The 19,683-nt window shown below is 29.4% G+C and overlaps 1 protein-coding gene and 2 non-coding genes across 3 annotated transcripts in view; all 3 read right to left on the bottom strand.

Moving 5' to 3' along the window:
- Positions 1-19,683, bottom strand: part of dysc (whirlin protein dyschronic) — a 396,379-nt gene that overhangs the window by 66,491 nt on the left and 310,205 nt on the right. The window lies entirely within an intron of this gene.
- TRNAP-UGG (transfer RNA proline (anticodon UGG)) lies at positions 97-168 on the bottom strand. The gene has a single exon. It is a non-coding gene; the product is annotated as a tRNA-Pro (tRNA).
- On the bottom strand, positions 4,275-4,346 carry TRNAP-UGG (transfer RNA proline (anticodon UGG)). Its single transcript has one exon. It is a non-coding gene; the product is annotated as a tRNA-Pro (tRNA).

The following is a 19,683-nucleotide window of genomic DNA, read 5'->3' on the forward strand; positions in this document are numbered from 1 at the left end:
CGTTTAGCTAAGATTGAGAATGATTAATTCCCTCTAAATAATATTCTGTTATAATATATAGCTGTAAAAATTAATGGTAGAAAGAAAAAAATAAACGGGCCCGGCCGGGATTTGAACCCGGGACCTCTCGCACCCAAAGCGAGAATCATACCCCTAGACCACCGAGCCACGGCCTCTCATCTTTATATATTTATCAGTGAAATATCAGTAAGTAATAAATATATTTGTTTAATCACAGATGATCAAATAAGACAACGTCAAATATTTCGTAGTAACGAAAAACAAAATAATCTTTTCCCATTCATTTATCCTATTCTTCTAAGAAACAACAGTGTATATTAAGGATACATTACCCAAAACTAAACAGTATTAAAGGATGACATGTCGCAAAAATTGACTAAAATATCGAAGAAGAAAAAATTGTAGCTTATATTAAAATTTCGCACAATACCAAACAATGAAAAATAATCAACTTTCTTCCTGAATTATTTATAAACTTATAAGTGATTTCAGGTGTAAATACAGGAATTTTCCAGGCAATATCTCAACGAATTGATTTAACTGAATGGTCTAATTGAAGCAAAATTAAGCGATTAATTTTTTTTGTGTGTGTTCACATGTTTTTGGTGTAAATAATGTTTTTATGTTGCAAAACAAAATTAAAGCTATGTTTTTTATCACATTTTGTTTGATATATTTAATAAAACTGTTCTTAAAATAAGAGTTTAAAAATTAATTTAAATTTTTACAGAAATATAACGTAATTTTCACGTTCTATATTTTCAAAATTTGTCTTCAACTCTTTACATAACTAATCATGAATAATTGATATAAGCAAAATGAATGCATAGATTTCAAGCAGTGATCATTCTAATCATAAAGACCAATCATAAACAGTTTTCTTTGTAAAAAAGATAACAAAGTTTTAAAAAAAATCTTGAAAATTCAAAATTTGTGATTTTTTTAATTTTTGAAAAATCTGAGTAACATTAATTAATTTTTAAAATTAATAATGGATTGTAAATAAAGTGTGCATGTAAATCAACAAAAAATTATTTGCTCGACTTTTACTTTAATAAAAAAATTCGCTGTTCAGGGCCAATGCCCCTTAAATTTCTTAAGGGTACTGTTGTCCCTTAAAATTCTTGAAACGTAAATCTAACAATAGCATAACGCAGTCAATATTATTCACTAAGCGCTGTAGCGTACATAAACTTAGCCATATCACTCTTTCATATCATTTATGATTGAACCTTATTATAGATTTACCAAAACAGTTTTTAAATTTAATATGAAACAAAAACACTATGGAGAAGAGATGTTCGGGTATTTATAATCGTTCAGTTTATTTTAATTTAAACTAATAATAAATAAAAGCGTTATTACTGTATTGAACTATTGTACTCTTTTTACCACTATTAGGAGAAATTAATCTGTAATACGAGAAAAGAACTCATACAATAATTCTATTCAAAGTTTAATTAGTTAATATTCTTTAAAAAGTGAAATAAAATAACGCATAAATTAAATAATATTTTTTATTGTAACACTTAATGTTATTTTTTCCTTGAATGTGTGCACCGGTGTTATTTACTATGAAGAACTGTATGAAGTACTGTATGTACTGTATGAAGAAAAATATTATTCATTTCCCAGATATACTAACGAAGTTACCCCACTTCAAAATGCTTTTTCTTTCCCTCGAACGGGATTGATTTCTCACTTTTCTCTTCACCTAAAAAAGGCGAATTTTGTTTTCATTTCAAGAAAATAAAAAGATACTTTAAAATTTAATTATGATAAAACTACAAATACCTTTTGAAGAAAATGCAATTTAAATTTCTTAAACAACCACAAACATACAAGTACTAAAAACTGGAATCACAAATTTGTTTTAACCGTGTTTATTTCTCATTGTAATTTAATATTTATGAGTTTTATTAATAAATCGATGCAATTCACTAAAAGATATAAAGGTAAGGTTAAAGTAAAGTGACCACATTATTATTGAGGCAAAGCGGGACAAATGGGAGGAAATGAGAATTACAATTTAGTCAAACTTTCAACACGCACAATATATATATAAAAATACGAATAAATGTTTGCAATAATATTTTCAACATCAACTGGAAGTAAGTCAGATGCTGTTTGAATAGTATAGGTATAGAATAGAATGTGCACAACCTACTCCAATATTTTTTTGCTTCAAATGTTCGTCAAGTTTCGTAAAAACGTTATTGATGCCTCTTCTAGCTTTTCCACCAAAATTTACGTTAGTGTTATCCGCACAATGGGCAATAATTTTATTGTTTAAATTATTCTTTTTTAAAATAGTACTTATTCAATCGAAAATTATTTGTGAAGTTTCATCAGGCAATGAAACAAAATCTAATATTCTAATTTTAATTCCTGTTTCTGGATCAAAAATCTAACACCTGTGGAAAATAATTTTAAATCTTTGTGGTTGGAATGAATATAAATGCGCATATATGGATATAAATGCGCATTTTTCTAATTCTTTCTGCAATTGTGAAAACGAATATGGTGAACAAACATTACTAATAATTAGTTCGGTTTTTGTCCTTGAGCATGCAAATTTTTGTCGTTTAATGTTTTGATCACTTGCGACGTACAATCCATTGATCTGAAACTTTGATTGTGATTTATGGTGCGGAAAGCAAATAGCCCTTCCGCTAATGCTAGCTGTTTTTCTGTGTTGCTAAAGCTAGCACTGCGAAAAAACTGTTCCATTTTAGATGAGGAAGCGGCATTTTTAAAAAATCTTTTGTGCCGCTTTGTCGCCAAATGTATAATAATATCGTTTTTTCCACCATGTGAGACCGAAAATTCAGCATTAAGTTTATCACACCGTACCATATAGTCTATTTTGGTACTTTAAATAAATGGAAATTCTCTGCTTAGCTCTTCATTAAATTTGCATCCTCTTTTTTTACTCATCTTTTATTTTGTGGGTAAATACTAGAAATAAATAAAAAAAATTTACTACAAAGGCTAAAAAAGAGCATTAAATTTTACCTTATTGACCGTTACTTTGTGGCGACTATTGCTCTACCTTTGTCAATCAAATAATGAGGTCAAACCTAACGTCAAATTGAAAACAACAAACCGCTCTGTCTAACGGCAGTCCGCACTTATCTGAATTAAGCCGAGACGTAAAGACAATGATCCCACACCACCGAGTAAATCTAACTTGGTACATTGCCTAATTTAGTTTACTCTGCACGCATTTTATGTGTTTTTTATGTATTTTTTATTTCTTTATATTCTCCATAATACTTAATATATAATAGGAATATATTTTTACAGTACATTTAAAATAAGAAATGCAGATATTTTCTAAAATGCGGGACATTTTTAAAAATCGGCGGGACGCGGGACAGTCCACCAAAAAGCGGGACTGTCCCGCCAAAATCGGGACGTGTGGTCACTTTAGGTTAAAGTGAGTGTGAAGTACGCAATCGAATTGGTAAAAAGATCATATCAATTGATCCTCAGTAGTTTTCATATCGATTGACGCAATTTACATTTAAATTGCAATCAATTTGGCAGTACTTACAATATATAATTTTTTTTCAAAATTAGTAGCATAAGTTTTTAGTTCGATTGAGCAAGTTTGCGATGCATTTCTTTTAACATTTTCATTTTGCTTTATAATGCTTTCTCTTATGAAAGTTTTACAAATTTAAGTATATTTCTTTTAAAAATTTAACACAATTCTTGAATAGTTCTTTTATAGACTGGCTATCTCAGCTACGAAACCATTTGGCCAATACTCTTCTTGTATATTGTTTTTATTAATATTAACTAAAACTTTGAAGGGTTACAATTTGACTCAGGGGGGCTTAGGAGGGATAGATTGTTACCCCTTCCTAATACAAATGTAAAAAAAATTGTATGATATGAATGCCACGCCAATGATATGAATACTACGCCAAACTCAATCTAGAAAATCCAAAATACAATAGTAATAAAGTATATGCTTTATGCAAAAACGAAATAAACGTAAAATAAACGTGAAAAAAAAAGTAAAAATTTAGAAAAAGTACTGTTGGAATCCCGGGCCATCGAGCCCATTTTAAACAGAATAGATTAATCCCTTCAAGTTTGAAAGTATTGATATATTTTGAGTAAGTCTCAGTTGAGATAACTCGTGGTGCCTGTTTAGCTAAAATTTAGAATGATTAGTTCCCGCTAATTAATATTCAGTAATAATAAGTAACTTAAAAAATTATTCGTAGAGAGAAAAAGCAGACGGGCCCGGCCGGGATTTGAACCCGGGATCTCTCGCACCCAAAGCGAGAATCATACCCCTAGACCACCGAGCCACGGCTTCTCAACTTTATATATTTTTCAGTAAAATATCAATATGTAATAAATGTATTTGTTCAATCGCAGATGATCAAATAAGGCGACGTCAAATATTTCGCAGCAGCAAAAAACAATATAGTATTTTCCTATTCATTTATTCTATATTTCTAAAAAAAAAAAAAAAAAAAACTGTGCATATGAAGGATACCTTAACTATTCGGCCATTCTGTATATTTTTTTATTAATAATAAGTAAAAATTTGAAGGGTGACATTTTGACCCAGGGGGCGGAGCAAGCGGGACAGATTGTTACCCCTTCCTATATTTCCGATTATGGCCTTTAATTTAAGCCTGGTTTCGTTAGACTAGGAATTTTGTATACGTGTATTTCTTGTTAGTATATTTCTGTGAGAAACTGAAAAATACCAGATATATTGGAATTCTTAGCGATAATGATTTTTTTATTTTCTTTTAGGAAAAGTATAAAACTATAAAAAAAGGTGTTTGTAAATATTCATAATTAATGTTAGTCAATAACGATGAAAGGATGCATTTGTTCTTGATGGTGTCACGGTGCGTCGGGGTGACAATTCTTCATGGGCGTAATTCGTTGCGGTGATTACGTTACAAGAAAAAGCGATTTTTATCAACGAGAACTTACATATTAATAAATGGACATTTGCAAATTAATTATCTTATAACTCGGTAAGAAAAACTCAGAAACGGTAAGAATACTGATTTAAACACGGTTTGTCGCCTGTTATTTAGCAAAGAGTAAATCTTTCTTTTTACGAATGTCTAGTATCCCCTTAAATCTCTTCTTAAAAGTAAACAAAAACTTTGAGAAAAAAATCTAGTTCGCGTAGAAGTGGATTGAATTTTGGTACAAAAGTTAAACACTCCATTCCAGGAAGCGTAGCCATGTTATTCAACAGAAAATAAACACCTTTTAAGCACTTTTCAAGCGCTCAAAAAATATCTTTAAGCACTTTAAAAAAAATCATAATTAGGCAGGGTTGGAAAGCTTTTGACAATTGACGATTTCACCTTGTTTTAACCATCGTGTCAAAAAAAAAAAAATTGGCATTGTTTTTGACAATTGTCAAAGATCATGAAGTTTTGAATCATGTAAAACAAATGGAGTTTTCATACGCTACGGACTGACAATACGCCGAAATAGTTGGAGTTAAACTAATTGTGAAAACGTTGAATAGAACAATGTAAACTGTGTCTATTTGCATAATTCGTAGTGAAAATCAACATGGTAAAAAACAAATAGCATTTTGAAAAAGGGACAATTAAGCACTTTTTAAAAACACCCAATGAAAAAAGCAACTTAAAGGGCTTTTAAAAACCGAAATTCGAAAATAAGCACCTTTAAGCACTTTTTAAAAACGCTACGCACTCTGTCTCTTCTTAAAAGTAAACAAAGTTTTTGAGAAAAAAAGTTAGTTCGTGTAGAAATGGATTGAATTTTGGTTCAAAAGTTAAACACCCCATTCATATAGGTATCCCCCTTTCACATTCTATTCGCTATAAATAGGAATACATTTGCTTATTAAGTACATTAAATGGTTTCTGCTTCTTTGTATATCTGTGTTACAAAATGCCACCTAAGTTCATTAATCCCAATTTACACGTCACAGTGCAAGCGTTTGAATTGTTTAACAAGTCATTTGCATGACAGCGAAAAAGTAATTAACTGAGATAATTCTTCAACAGCAGCAACATATTGTAAACACCAGAAGACAATTCAATAAAAATGTAAAACTACAAAGGATCCTGAAATGTTGCCATGCTTCACGCTTTAACCACCCTTTGTTCCTATTTATATTCAAAGTTAATGATGTAAATGATCAGTCGTCACTCTTGATTTCTCAAGCTTTTGTAAAGGCTGTCAAAAAAAGGATGCGAATAAAAAAAGAAGAAAAAAAATCCTTTCAAAATGAAAGTTCATAATGCTTCTTTACCAAAACACTTTTACCCTACTCGTTTTTCAAACAGACGATTTTTTTTTTCGTAATAACGACTCACACAGAATGGAAAGAGAGAAGAAGAAAAAAAAAATTAAACAAAACGATCTTTTTTCACTCCGGGTGGCAACATCTAAAAGGTGAAGAGCGTGACTTGAATAATGGATGGAGGTTAGTTGCACGCGCAAACTTCCGTGAAAAAATAAAACGCAATAGAACAAATTTGAATGAGTCTTAAGACTGTGAGGCGGTTTTTTCGCAGAAAAATTATGCTTTTTAAGTGGTCATAGAAGTTACAATAGGTTAAAAGATTAAGCAAAGACGGAAGTGATGAATGTTTAAATCTGGACAAACTGAGTTCTAAAATTAATTTTTGTAAGAATTCAAAAGGAATGATTATTGTGCAAAAAATGCTTTATACATGTGGTGACTGTTTATAACTATTTATAAATAAAAAGAATTTTTTTCACAATATTTGGAACGTAATCATTAAACGTAAAATTAGTTTTGAAAGTTGTTAGAAAAGTTGTTTTCTATATTTGTTCTTCCAGTTATAGTAGTTTAAGGGAAGCAAATAAATATGAATAAATTATTAGAAATAATGGTTAATACTTCATTTGTTCGTTATTTTTTTTGTAAAAGAAAGAAAAATAGGTAATAATTAGTCGTTAAATAAATCATAAAAATAAATTGGAAAATATTTTGTTCTACATACCTATTTTGGTAAATTCTTAGTCTATTCTTAAAGAATATATATATTACCGTTAAAGTATGAAATCCGTTATTTTATAGAATACCTAGTTATTCCATGAAATAACTGATCGTGTCCGTTAAAGTGTAAAACTCTCTTGTATTTCATGGTTTAACTAGATATTTCAAAGTAAACGATCTGCAGCCCGTTAAAGTGTAAAATAATCTATATCATATATCTCGCACGAGTCTCATATCATATATCTCGCACTAAAGTCTAAAAAATGTTTAGAAATTCAAGCGAAAAAGATGAAATTAATGTCGGATAAATCTCATTCTGAAGCCTCTGTGGGGTTGTCCGTATCCCAGTGCCTGATGTTGACAGAGGTAAAGGTGATGCCAAATCTATTTTAGCTATCATAAAATAACCGAAGAAGGATTTTTCCAATTGGGCACAAAAAGCGGCCGCATAAAACAATTATATTCCCGATCCCAGTTCAGAGTCTGCGAACAAAAATTAATTCAAATCGAAGAAGTACCGGATGTAGAAATATCGCTCCGGTCGGTTGCTACAGCTCAAAGTTTAGGTACTGGTCAGGGATTTAAAAAATGTTCGTGTAAAACCCAGTGTGTCAACAAAAAATGTTTTTTTTTTTAGAAATAATGTTCTTTGTAATTCCAAGTGTCATTTTAGTAATCCTTGTCGTAACAAATGATTTCATGGTACGCTTCCATAAATACCATTTATACGCTGCATAAATTAGATAAATTGCTTCTTTTTCATTTTAATTGTCTCTCATTAGTTTATTTATAGAATACCTAGTTATTTCATTTTAGATAAATTGTTTATTTTACACTTTAACTGTCTCTCATTAGTTAATTTATAGAATACCTAGTTATTTCATAGAATAACTAGTTAAAGTGTCAAATTAATAACATATTACACACTTTAACCGACACGATCAGTTATTTCATGGAATAACTAGGTATTCTATGAAATAACTGCATTATATACTTTAACGGTAACATATATATATAACCATCATAAATGACAATACATCCTTATTTTATAAATCAAATGCCTCTTTTTCATACTTTCACTTTCATCACAAGTAAAAAACTTTTGATCTAATGATCGGATTTTCACGTTCTAAGACTCAATCTTAATGGCTCGAGAGGGGGGACCTCAAATATACTAATTAATTAGTGCAGGTGATATTTTAAGGTACGAAATCGTGCACGAAAACGTACTTTCTCTAAATAAACGTACTTTTGCTTCGACGGATTCAGATTTCTGATCCGCAAAATATAGTGGGTAGCAAAATTCAGTGGGTAGCAAAATATAGTGGGAGAAATATGGTCCCAGTAGTTAGGTCAAGAGAGAGCTCTAAAGTTTGTTCCCCTTAATGTTAATTTTACATTTTGCGTATTTCGCTATATCTCGAGAAATTTTAAAGCGAATTGAACATTTTTACACACTATTATAAAATTTGTTTATCCAAAGATTTCCATGCAAAAAATAACTTTTAGTAATTTTTTTATTATTTTTCTGTTATTTTATTTAAAATGGTAAAAAAAATTGAATAGTAAGGTATACAATTTTTTGCATCGTTTTAAAGAATGTAATTTTACTTGGCAAAATGCAAAATTTGAACAAAATTAGTCGAATAGTTCATGGGAAATCGAATTTTAAGTATTTGACTATTTTGAAATTAAATTTCTCAGGAACTTTTTGACCGATTTTGCTCAAATTTTGTATTTTGTCGCATAAATTTACATTCTTTAAAATGATGCAAAAAATTTTGCACCTTACAATAAATTTTTTTTTTTACTATTCTTAAATAAAATTTTAAAAAAATAACAAATATTTACTAAGTTATTTTGTGCATGGAATTATTTTTGACTAAACGAGTTTTATAATTGCGTGTAAAACGTTCTCAATTCCCTTAAAAAAGTTCTCTAGATACAACGAAATACGCAAAAAGTAAAATTAACTTTTAATAACTTTGGGCTCCTTGAAAAGATACAGCTTTCGAGAAATCGAATTTTAAAAAATTCGTATTTTCAAAATTCGATTTCTAAGGAACTACTTGACCGATTTTGCTCAAGTTTTGTATTTTGCCACGTAAAATTACATTCTTTAAAATGGTGAAAAAATTGTATACCCTATACCAATTTCAAATTTTTCAACTATTATTAAATAAAAACAATAAAAATTTATAAATAATGATGACTAAAAAATACTTTCTGCAAGAAATTATCTTTGAATAATCGATTTTTATAATTGAGTGCAAAAACGTTCCAATTACCTTGAAAAGTTCTCGAACTAAGACGAAATATGTGAAAAATTTATTCCAAACTTAAGACAGCTCTCCTGACCAAACTATTGGCACCATATTTCCTAGATTGCTGCTACCCCCAATATTATTTATACTATTAATTGGAGTTCGGAATTCGATTGATTTCGCACAAGTTTTACATTTTGCCATGTACAATTTTATTTCTTTAAATGATGTAAAAAAATGCATACCTTGCAATCCAAAATATTTTCGATTATTATTAAAAATATAAAACAAATAATAATTATCTACTTAAAGTTATTTTTTTATTGGAATCATCTTTGGAGAAACGAATTTTATAATTGTGTGCATGAAGTTTTCAATTCGCTTGGATAAGTTCGTGAAACATGGCGAAGTACGCATAAAATAAAATTAAAATTAAAGGGTCCAAGATTTGTACCCCCGAGAATTCGGATCCTCTATAATTTGGTAGACAGTAATCCTAATCCGTCGAAAAGAAGGTATGTTTATCTAGAGAAAGTACGTCCTTATGTCCGATTTCTTAAAATATCGTCTGCACTTATTAATTAGCATATTTGAGATCTATGAGCCATAAAGATTAAATCCTAGAACGTGAAAATCTGATCATTAGATCAAAAGTTATTTTGGGTGGTCTTTTTTATTTGAATACTGTACGTCATGGTGTGTCACTGCGTTAGCCTTTATGTAAAGCTTCCTAACTTTCCCTGGACTGGGGTTTACAACTGTGATGGTCAGAGCATTCTATTACGAACCAGGACGTCCTTGGTTCGAATCCTGCTGGCAATATTTCCCCCTCCACATCTTGTCAAAAATGAATACCTATATGGTGTTTCAGTTTTGAATGCATTGGTTTTCAAATTCAACTATCATTTGTTTCTGAGTTATTTTCACACATTTTTTTTACAGTGTTCACTCACTAAAAAAGAGGCTACCAAAAATTGTATTAAATTGAGAAAGCCTTGTTTTACCTGCCAAGAATGAGTCAGAAGAAGAAAAAAAAAACGGTTGCATAAAAATTCCTTAGTCCTAAAAATATTTTTTTAATTTTTTTTTATTTTACACTTATTGAATAATTCAGATCACGTAAGAGCAATAATATTAAAACGGAAAGCGTATCATCATTGTATCGTTATTTGATAATAAACAATTTGTATGTGAAGTATGATCGCTATTATGCCCTAGAGCTTTTATTTAGGCATTACCAAACATGTTTTGAAAAGTTCACGTAGTCACTTCTCAAAACATGTTTTGCTAAGTAACTTTATCGAGACACTAAGTGACATTTATTTTTATTTTGCAAAATGAACAGAAATGTTTAAATGCAATCTATTTGTATACTTTTAATCAGTAAATCCTTTTATTTTCGTTTGTTATTTTTCATTTTCTATTTTATTTACAAAATCATTAAATTTTGTTTGCCTCGTGTCTATACTTTTGTACTTTTATTTGTACTTTTTAATCGTCATTTTCGAAATATATTCTTTTTAATAAATACTTGGTAAATTCTGTCCCTTTTACAACCTGCTTTTCAAAATGTGCTATTTTTAGTTGATTCTTTTCAAAATCTGTTATTTTTAGTCGATTCTTCTCAAAATGTGTTTTTTTTCAGTCGATTCTTCTCAAAATCTGTTATTTTAGCCGATTCTTTTTAAAATTTGTTATTTTTACTAGATTCTTTTCAAAATCTGTTATTTTAGCCGATTCTTTTCAAAATGTGTTATTTTTAGTCGATTCTTTTCAAAATCTGTTATTTTTAGTCGATTCTTTTCAAAATGTGTTATTTTTAATCGTTGCTTTGCGAAAGTTAATCTTTTTACATTTTAAAAGAGAAGTTCTTAGGCTTGACCGTTAAGTCCGAATCTAAATTGTGCAACGCAAGTAAGGATGAAATTCACACCTCCTTATTCAGATTTTTTTTTTAATCTTACAATTACATTACTAATGAATAGAAAAATATTCCACATTTCTCGAAATGCCCAGTAAATAAGGCAAATTAACATAAAAAATACTAATTAATTTGGTCTAAAAAAATAACATACAAAACCTCTGAGGAAAAATAAAAGAAAATTAAGTAAATATTTTCAGTGTGGCAACTTACATCTACATTTCTTTTTGTCAACATTTCATTCAAGATAACATGTTAGAACAAAAGGTGAAAGTAAATGCCATTTAGTAGGTTAGAATACTAATTAAAACTTAATTAAAAGATTTATTATGCTAATAAAATGATAACTAAAAATGAACTGCTAACTGTAAAAGGATAAAACTAACGCATTGAATGTGAGAAAAAAAAGCGTATTTAAATCTGTAATTAGTTCAAGAAATATTTTATTTTTAAAGGAAAAGGGAAAGCTCTGCTATCTTTAATTAAAATGGGGAGAAAAAGCAAAGTAAAAAAGTGAAAACGAAAAAACTCATTTAAAGAGTAATTATCCTTCTTTATAAATGAAATAATGATGTATAAACTGAATACATGATTGTAACTAGAACTAGGTTCTTGAGCTTTAATGATTTGATATCTGAACAAACATGAAATAAAATTTTTAAAAAAAGTTTAAAAAAGACTTTTTAATCGGACTAAAAATGAGAAAATAATTGTTTTGCCCTATATTTTTTTTACCCTCAGCCAATAGGAATACGGTATATTTAGCTTCCTCATTTTAACGCTATTCAACACACTATTATATATAAATACATGCGTAGTAAACTATAGGGCCACATTGTGGGTCCACTAAATGCCCTATAATAATTTCTTCTAGTAGGGTACACTAGTACCCTGTAATATAATATGTGGCCCGGTTTGGATATTATGGATCAATATTAAGGGGAGATATATGGCCATATTGTAATAATGCAGTATATTAACCTTGAATTTCTTCATTTTAACGCTATTCAATGCACTATTATATATATACATGTATAGTAACCTATAGGGCCACATTGTGGGTTCACTAAATGCCCTATAATAATTTCTTCTTGTAGAGTACACTAGTACCCTGTAATATAATATGTGGCCCGGTTTGGATATTATGGATCAATATTAAGGGGAGATATATGGCCATATTGTAATAATGCAGTATATTAACCTTGAATTTCTTCATTTTAACGCTATTCAATGCACTATTATATATATACATGTATAGTAACCTATAGGGCCACATTGTGGGTTCACTAAATGCCCTATAATAATTTCTTCTTGTAGAGTACACTAGTACCCTGTAATATAATATGTGGCCCGGTTTGGATATTATGGATCAATATTAAGGGGAGATATATGGCCATATTGTAATAATGCAGTATATTAACCTTGAATTTCTTCATTTTAACGCTATTCAATGCACTATTATATATATATACATGTATAGTAACCTATAGGGCCACATTGTGGGTTCACTAAATGCCCTATAATAATTTCTTCTTGTAGAGTACACTAGTACCCTGTAATATAATATGTGGCCCGGTTTGGATATTATGGATCAATATTAAGGGGAGATATATGGCCATATTGTAATAATGCAGTATATTAACCTTGAATTTCTTCATTTTAACGCTATTCAATGCACTATTATATATATATACATGTATAGTAACCTATAGGGCCACATTGTGGCTTCACTAAATGCCCTATAATAATTTCTTCTTGTAGGGTACACTAGTACCCTGTAATATAATATGTGGCCTGGTTTGGATATTACGGATCAATATTAAGGGGAGATATATGGCCATATTGTAATAATGCAGTATATTAACCTTGAATTTCTTTATTTTAACGCTATTCAATGCACTATTATATATATACATGTATAGTAACCTATAGGGCCACATTGTGGGTTCACTAAATGCCCTATAATAATTTCTTCTTGTAGAGTACACTAGTACCCTGTAATATAATATGTGGCCCGGTTTGGATATTATGGATCAATATTAAGGGGAGATATATGGCCATATTGTAATAATGCAGTATATTAACCTTGAATTTCTTCATTTTAACGCTATTCAATGCACTATTATATATATACATGTATAGTAACCTATAGGGCCACATTGTGGGTTCACTAAATGCCCTATAATAATTTCTTCTTGTAGGGTACACTAGTACCCTGTAATATAATATGTGGCCCGGTTTGGATATTATGGATCAATATTAAGGGGAGATATATGGCCATATTGTAATAATGCAGTATATTAACCTTGAATTTCTTCATTTTAACGCTATTCAATGCACTATTATATATATACATGTATCCTATACCTATAGGGCCACATTGTGGGTTCACTAAATGCCCTATAATAATTTCTTCTTGTAGAGTACACTAGTACCCTGTAATATAATATGTGGCCCGGTTTGGATATTATGGATCAATATTAAGGGGAGATATATGGCCATATTGTAATAATGCAGTATATTAACCTTGAATTTCTTCATTTTAACGCTATTCAATGCACTATTATATATATATACATGTATAGTAACCTATAGGGCCACATTGTGGCTTCACTAAATGCCCTATAATAATTTCTTCTTGTAGGGTACACTAGTACCCTGTAATATAATATGTGGCCTGGTTTGGATATTACGGATCAATATTAAGGGGAGATATATGGCCATATTGTAATAATGCAGTATATTAACCTTGAATTTCTTTATTTTAACGCTATTCAATGCACTATTATATATATACATGTATAGTAACCTATAGGGCCACATTGTGGGTTCACTAAATGCCCTATAATAATTTCTTCTTGTAGAGTACACTAGTACCCTGTAATATAATATGTGGCCCGGTTTGGATATTATGGATCAATATTAAGGGGAGATATATGGCCATATTGTAATAATGCAGTATATTAACCTTGAATTTCTTCATTTTAACGCTATTCAATGCACTATTATATATATACATGTATAGTAACCTATAGGGCCACATTGTGGGTTCACTAAATGCCCTATAATAATTTCTTCTTGTAGGGTACACTAGTACCCTGTAATATAATATGTGGCCCGGTTTGGATATTATGGATCAATATTAAGGGGAGATATATGGCCATATTGTAATAATGCAGTATATTAACCTTGAATTTCTTCATTTTAACGCTATTCAATGCACTATTATATATATACATGTATCCTATACCTATAGGGCCACATTGTGGGTTCACTAAATGCCCTATAATAATTTCTTCTTGTAGAGTACACTAGTACCCTGTAATATAATATGTGGCCCGGTTTGGATATTATGGATCAATATTAAGGGGAGATATATGGCCATATTGTAATAATGCAGTATATTAACCTTGAATTTCTTCATTTTAACGCTATTCAATGCACTATTATATATATACATGTATAGTAACCTATAGGGCCACATTGTGGGTTCACTAAATGCCCTATAATAATTTCTTCTTGTAGGGTACACTAGTACCCTGTAATATAATATGTGGCCTGGTTTGGATATTACGGATCAATATTAAGGGGAGATATATGGCCATATTGTAATAATGCAGTATATTAACCTTGAATTTCTTCATTTTAACGCTATTCAATGCACTATTATATATATACATGTATAGTAACCTATAGGGCCACATTGTGGGTTCACTAAATGCCCTATAATAATTTCTTCTTGTAGAGTACACTAGTACCCTGTAATATAATATGTGGCCCGGTTTGGATATTATGGATCAATATTAAGGGGAGATATATGGCCATATTGTAATAATGCAGTATATTAACCTTGAATTTCTTCATTTTAACGCTATTCAATGCACTATTATATATATACATGTATAGTAACCTATAGGGCCACATTGTGGGTTCACTAAATGCCCTATAATAATTTCTTCTTGTAGGGTACACTAGTACCCTGTAATATAATATGTGGCCTGGTTTGGATATTACGGATCAATATTAAGGGGAGATATATGGCCATATTGTAATAATGCAGTATATTAACCTTGAATTTCTTCATTTTAACGCTATTCAATGCACTATTATATATATACATGTATAGTAACCTATAGGGCCACATTGTGGGTCCACTAAATGCCCTATAATAATTTCTTCTTGTAGAGTACACTAGTACCCTGTAATATAATATGTGGCCCGGTTTGGATATTATGGATCAATATTAAGGGGAGATATATGGCCATATTGTAATAATGCAGTATATTAACCTTGAATTTCTTCATTTTAACGCTATTCAATGCACTATTATATATATACATGTATAGTAACCTATAGGGCCACATTGTGGGTCCACTAAATGCCCTATAATAATTTCTTCTAGTAGGGTACACTAGTACCCTGTAATATAATATGTGGCCCGGTTTGGATATTATGGATCAATATTAAAAGAGATATATGGCCATATTGTAATAATGCAGTTTATTAACCTTGAATTTCCTCTTTTTAACACACTATTATATATACACACACATAGTACCTATCTCTAACTAGGAATCAATGGTAGATGGCATTCAAAAAATATTTTCGACAGAAATACGCAGCGAAAGTGATACACTTTCACTAAATATGAAAGTGATTAAGTGAAAGTATTGTAACTAAACGATGAGAGTCATAAAATAATATCACTTTCATTGTTTCACGTCCGAAAAATATTAAAAAAAAATTCCCTTTTTGTTTCCTTAAAAAAAAAAATTAAAAGAAAAATTAAATTTCAATTTTTAAATTACTTTTTTTCATTTTAATTTTATATCTATTTTGTTAGTTGGTCTAGTCGGAAGATGCCCGTAATTCTCACAAACGATAAGAACATTTTATTTTTAGCAGTAAATTATGCTTATAAGATTGAGAAAAAGACAAAAACTTGCATCGTCAAATCGACAAAAGGTAAAATCTTCATTCACCACAAAAAATTTGTACTGTAAAAGGACTGTGAATTTTGTTAGTGGAGGTCAAAAACGATTCAAATTCGTATTGCCATCAAAAACCAGAGTTCTAGTTGAAAAGGAAGTATTCTAGCTAGCCAAAAAAGGGTCAACTTTTTGTGTTCAAAACTCCCCCCCCCCCCTGGAACGAGATCAAAGAAAAAGTAAAACATCGCACAAAAATGCATAGGGTACTGCATGTTCAAATTGATAACAAACTAATACCATATAACCAGCTTTGACTCTATAATGAAGAACCTTCTCTATACGTAATGAAGACAATCGCACATGGGCATCGGATTTTATGTAGCCATTTAAGAATTAAATCAACCATGTATTGAAAATTTCCCCGTTAACCAGGATCTAATTAAATTTGGACTAGTAATAAATGGGCTTGAATGTAATAAAATTTCACGGAGAAAAAATTCTGGTAAAATTGTAGTACTGTTAGAGACATTTCTAGTAAAGAAAAATCAATAATTTTGATAATTGATATTAATATAACGGTATTTATACCATTCTTTTGGTAATATTTCCGTTTATATGGTAATGGTTTACCAGAAATTTTAGTTTTCAAACTCATAATTTTTATTAGCACTTATTTATTTAAAAATAGAAAGCTTAAAAGCAAATATAAATGATTTTTATGTCTTGCTCTAAGGTATCATGATAAAAATTACCGAATTTCACTACACTTATTAAATTTTATCTCATATTAAAAAAAAAATATTTTATTGTTAATTTTATCAAAATTATTAAGAGAACTCTTTAGTAAAAATATGACCTTTTTGGTGTTCGGAAAGGCAAAAGAAACGGCAAATTTTACCATATTTCGGTAGTTTTAGCCATAGTTTTTTTTTCTCAGTGTAAGAATAAATAATTATTCTAAACATTAATACGTTTTTCTTAATTGAAATTCTATTTTATTTCTTCTTAAGTATAATCTCGTTTCTTTTTACTACCATCCTTTAATCTCGGAACCAGTAAATATTCTCATCTTACAAAAATAATGATGCGGAAAGAACCTATTTCCGAGAAACTTGTTTGCAATTCTAAACAAGGGAACAGCGATGTAGCACCCGATTCTTAGAATCGAAATTCCGCATTACTTTTTCTCTCTAGCTACAGGTTATTTTGAAGAAAATTCACGGAAATTAGTTCCGTCTCTATAAATAAACGATTCAAACGGTATTAGAAATGAAAGTTGACATGTGGGAGACACGGAATAGAAAGTTCCCGCATGGGAAGTGGGAAAATATATGGGATATTTTCCCCGCCATTTAATCTAATTCAATCAAACGAAAAGAGAATTGTTTTCGTTTCTGGTAAGACAATTCTTTTGCCGGAATTATCTTGCTGTTCGGTTTCAAAAGTGTAAAAAAAATGTAGAATAAGCAAGATATAACAAAGGAAAGAATTAGTTTAAATTTGAAAATGTAATTAAAATTCTTAATTCGTTAGAATTTTAAAGATATATACTACCAGTTTCTATGAGAGGGATTCTCTTGAAAGGGATATGTGTTCTCAAAATTTTAAGGATCTTTTTTTCTTTTTTTTATACCAGGTTTATCTTGCTGTGTGGTTACGAAAGTGTAAAAAAAATAGTAGAATAAGCAAGATAAAACAAAGAAAAAAAATCAATTTAAATTTGAAAATTTAATTAAAATTCTTAATTCGTTAGAATTTTAAAGATATATACTACCAATTTCTATGAGCGGGATTCTCTTAAAAGGGATATGTGCTCTCAAAATTTTAAGGATCTTTTTTTTTTGCCAGGATTATCTTGCTATGTGGTTTCAAAAGTGTAAAAAAAATGTAGAATAAGCAAGATATAACAAAGGAAAAAATTAATTTAAATTTGAAAATTTAATTAAAATTCGTAATTCGTTAGAATTTCAAAGATATATACTACCAATTTCTATGAAAGGGATTCCCTTAAAAGAGATATGTGTTCTCAAAATTTTAAGGACCATTGTTGTAACTTTTTTTTTTTTCTTTGCCAGAATTATTTTGCTGTGTGGTTACAAATGTGCACAAAAAATAGTAGAATAAGCAAGATATAACAAAGGAAAAAATTAATTTAAATTTGAAAATTTAATTAAAATTCTTAATTTGTTGGAATTTTAAAGAAATATACTACCTATTTCTATGAGAGGGATTCTCTTAAAAGGGATATGTGTTCTCAAAATTTTAAGGATCTTTTTTTTTTGCCAGGATTATCTTGCTATGTGGTTTCAAAAGTGTAAAAAAAAATATAGAATAAGCAAGACATAACAAAGGAAAAAATTAATTTAAATTTGAAAACTTAATTAAAATTCGTAATTCGTTAGAATTTCAAAGATATATACTACCAATTTCTATGAGAGGGATTCTCTTAAAAGAGATATGCGTTCTCAAAATTTTAAGGACCATTGCTGTTGTTTTTTTCTTCTTTTTTTTTTTGCCAGAATTATTTTGCTGTGTGGTTACAAAAGTTTAAAAAAGAATAGTAGAATAAGCAAGATAAAACAAAGAAAAGAATTAATTTACTTTTGAAAATTTAATTAAAATTCGTAATTCGTTAGAATTTTAAAGAAAGATACTACCTATTTCTATGAGAGGGATTCTCTTAAAAGGGATAGGTGTTCTCAAAATTTTAAGGACCATTTTTTTTTTTTTTTTTTTTTGCTGTTATTTCTTTGCTGTGTTGTTAGAAAAGTGATAAAAAAAAGAAGTAAGAAGTAAAAAAGGAAAGAATTAATTTATTACTCTTAAATTCATTAATTTCAATATTAGTCGATTATCGATTAATTTCAATATTAGTTTTATTAGTTTAAGAAAAAAAAAAAAAAAAAAAACTGAAATTCTGAAATTGTTGCTATTTAAAATGTATCTATACATACTTTATTTAAACCATAATGTAAACTAAATAATATTTGCTTAAACGTTTCCTCTCTCTCTAGCCACACTTTATTTAGAAGAAAATTAAAGGAAATAACTGTCTTGTAAACTATGTAACAACTAACTTTAACTAACTTACAACTACGTAGCGCTTTCATCTCTTTAAACACAGGTTATTTGGAGAAAAGTTCAAATGTAGTAATTGTCAACTTGTTCGTTGGTCTATTTCTTTTTAAAATTTAACTAAAATTCTGAACTTGTTACAGTTTAAGATATAAGTGTATAAAGTTTATATAAACCATGTGAAACCGCAGTTTAAATTATATGTAATCATAATATTAAAAATAATCTTAAGAATTACCTACCAAAATGCTATTTTCTTGATAAATTCCACAAAAATGTGTAGAATTTGTCAAATTGTTTTTTTTTTCAAACAAGTAGGGGCTACGTGTTATACCTGTTGGGTTGGTCGCCATCTGAGAATATTTTTATTATTTTTAAAAAATAATTTTTTTAGTTTTTTGCAGGCCGCAGTTCGGAAGTTGCCAAGACTTGGCGATTATTCCGCCGCAGAGACCACGATACGGAAATCTTTCAAGGAAA

Source organism: Parasteatoda tepidariorum, chromosome 3 (assembly GCF_982258835.1).
Source record: "Parasteatoda tepidariorum strain Cologne lab strain chromosome 3, Ptep-v5.0, whole genome shotgun sequence".
Classification (NCBI taxonomy): domain Eukaryota; kingdom Metazoa; phylum Arthropoda; class Arachnida; order Araneae; family Theridiidae; genus Parasteatoda; species Parasteatoda tepidariorum.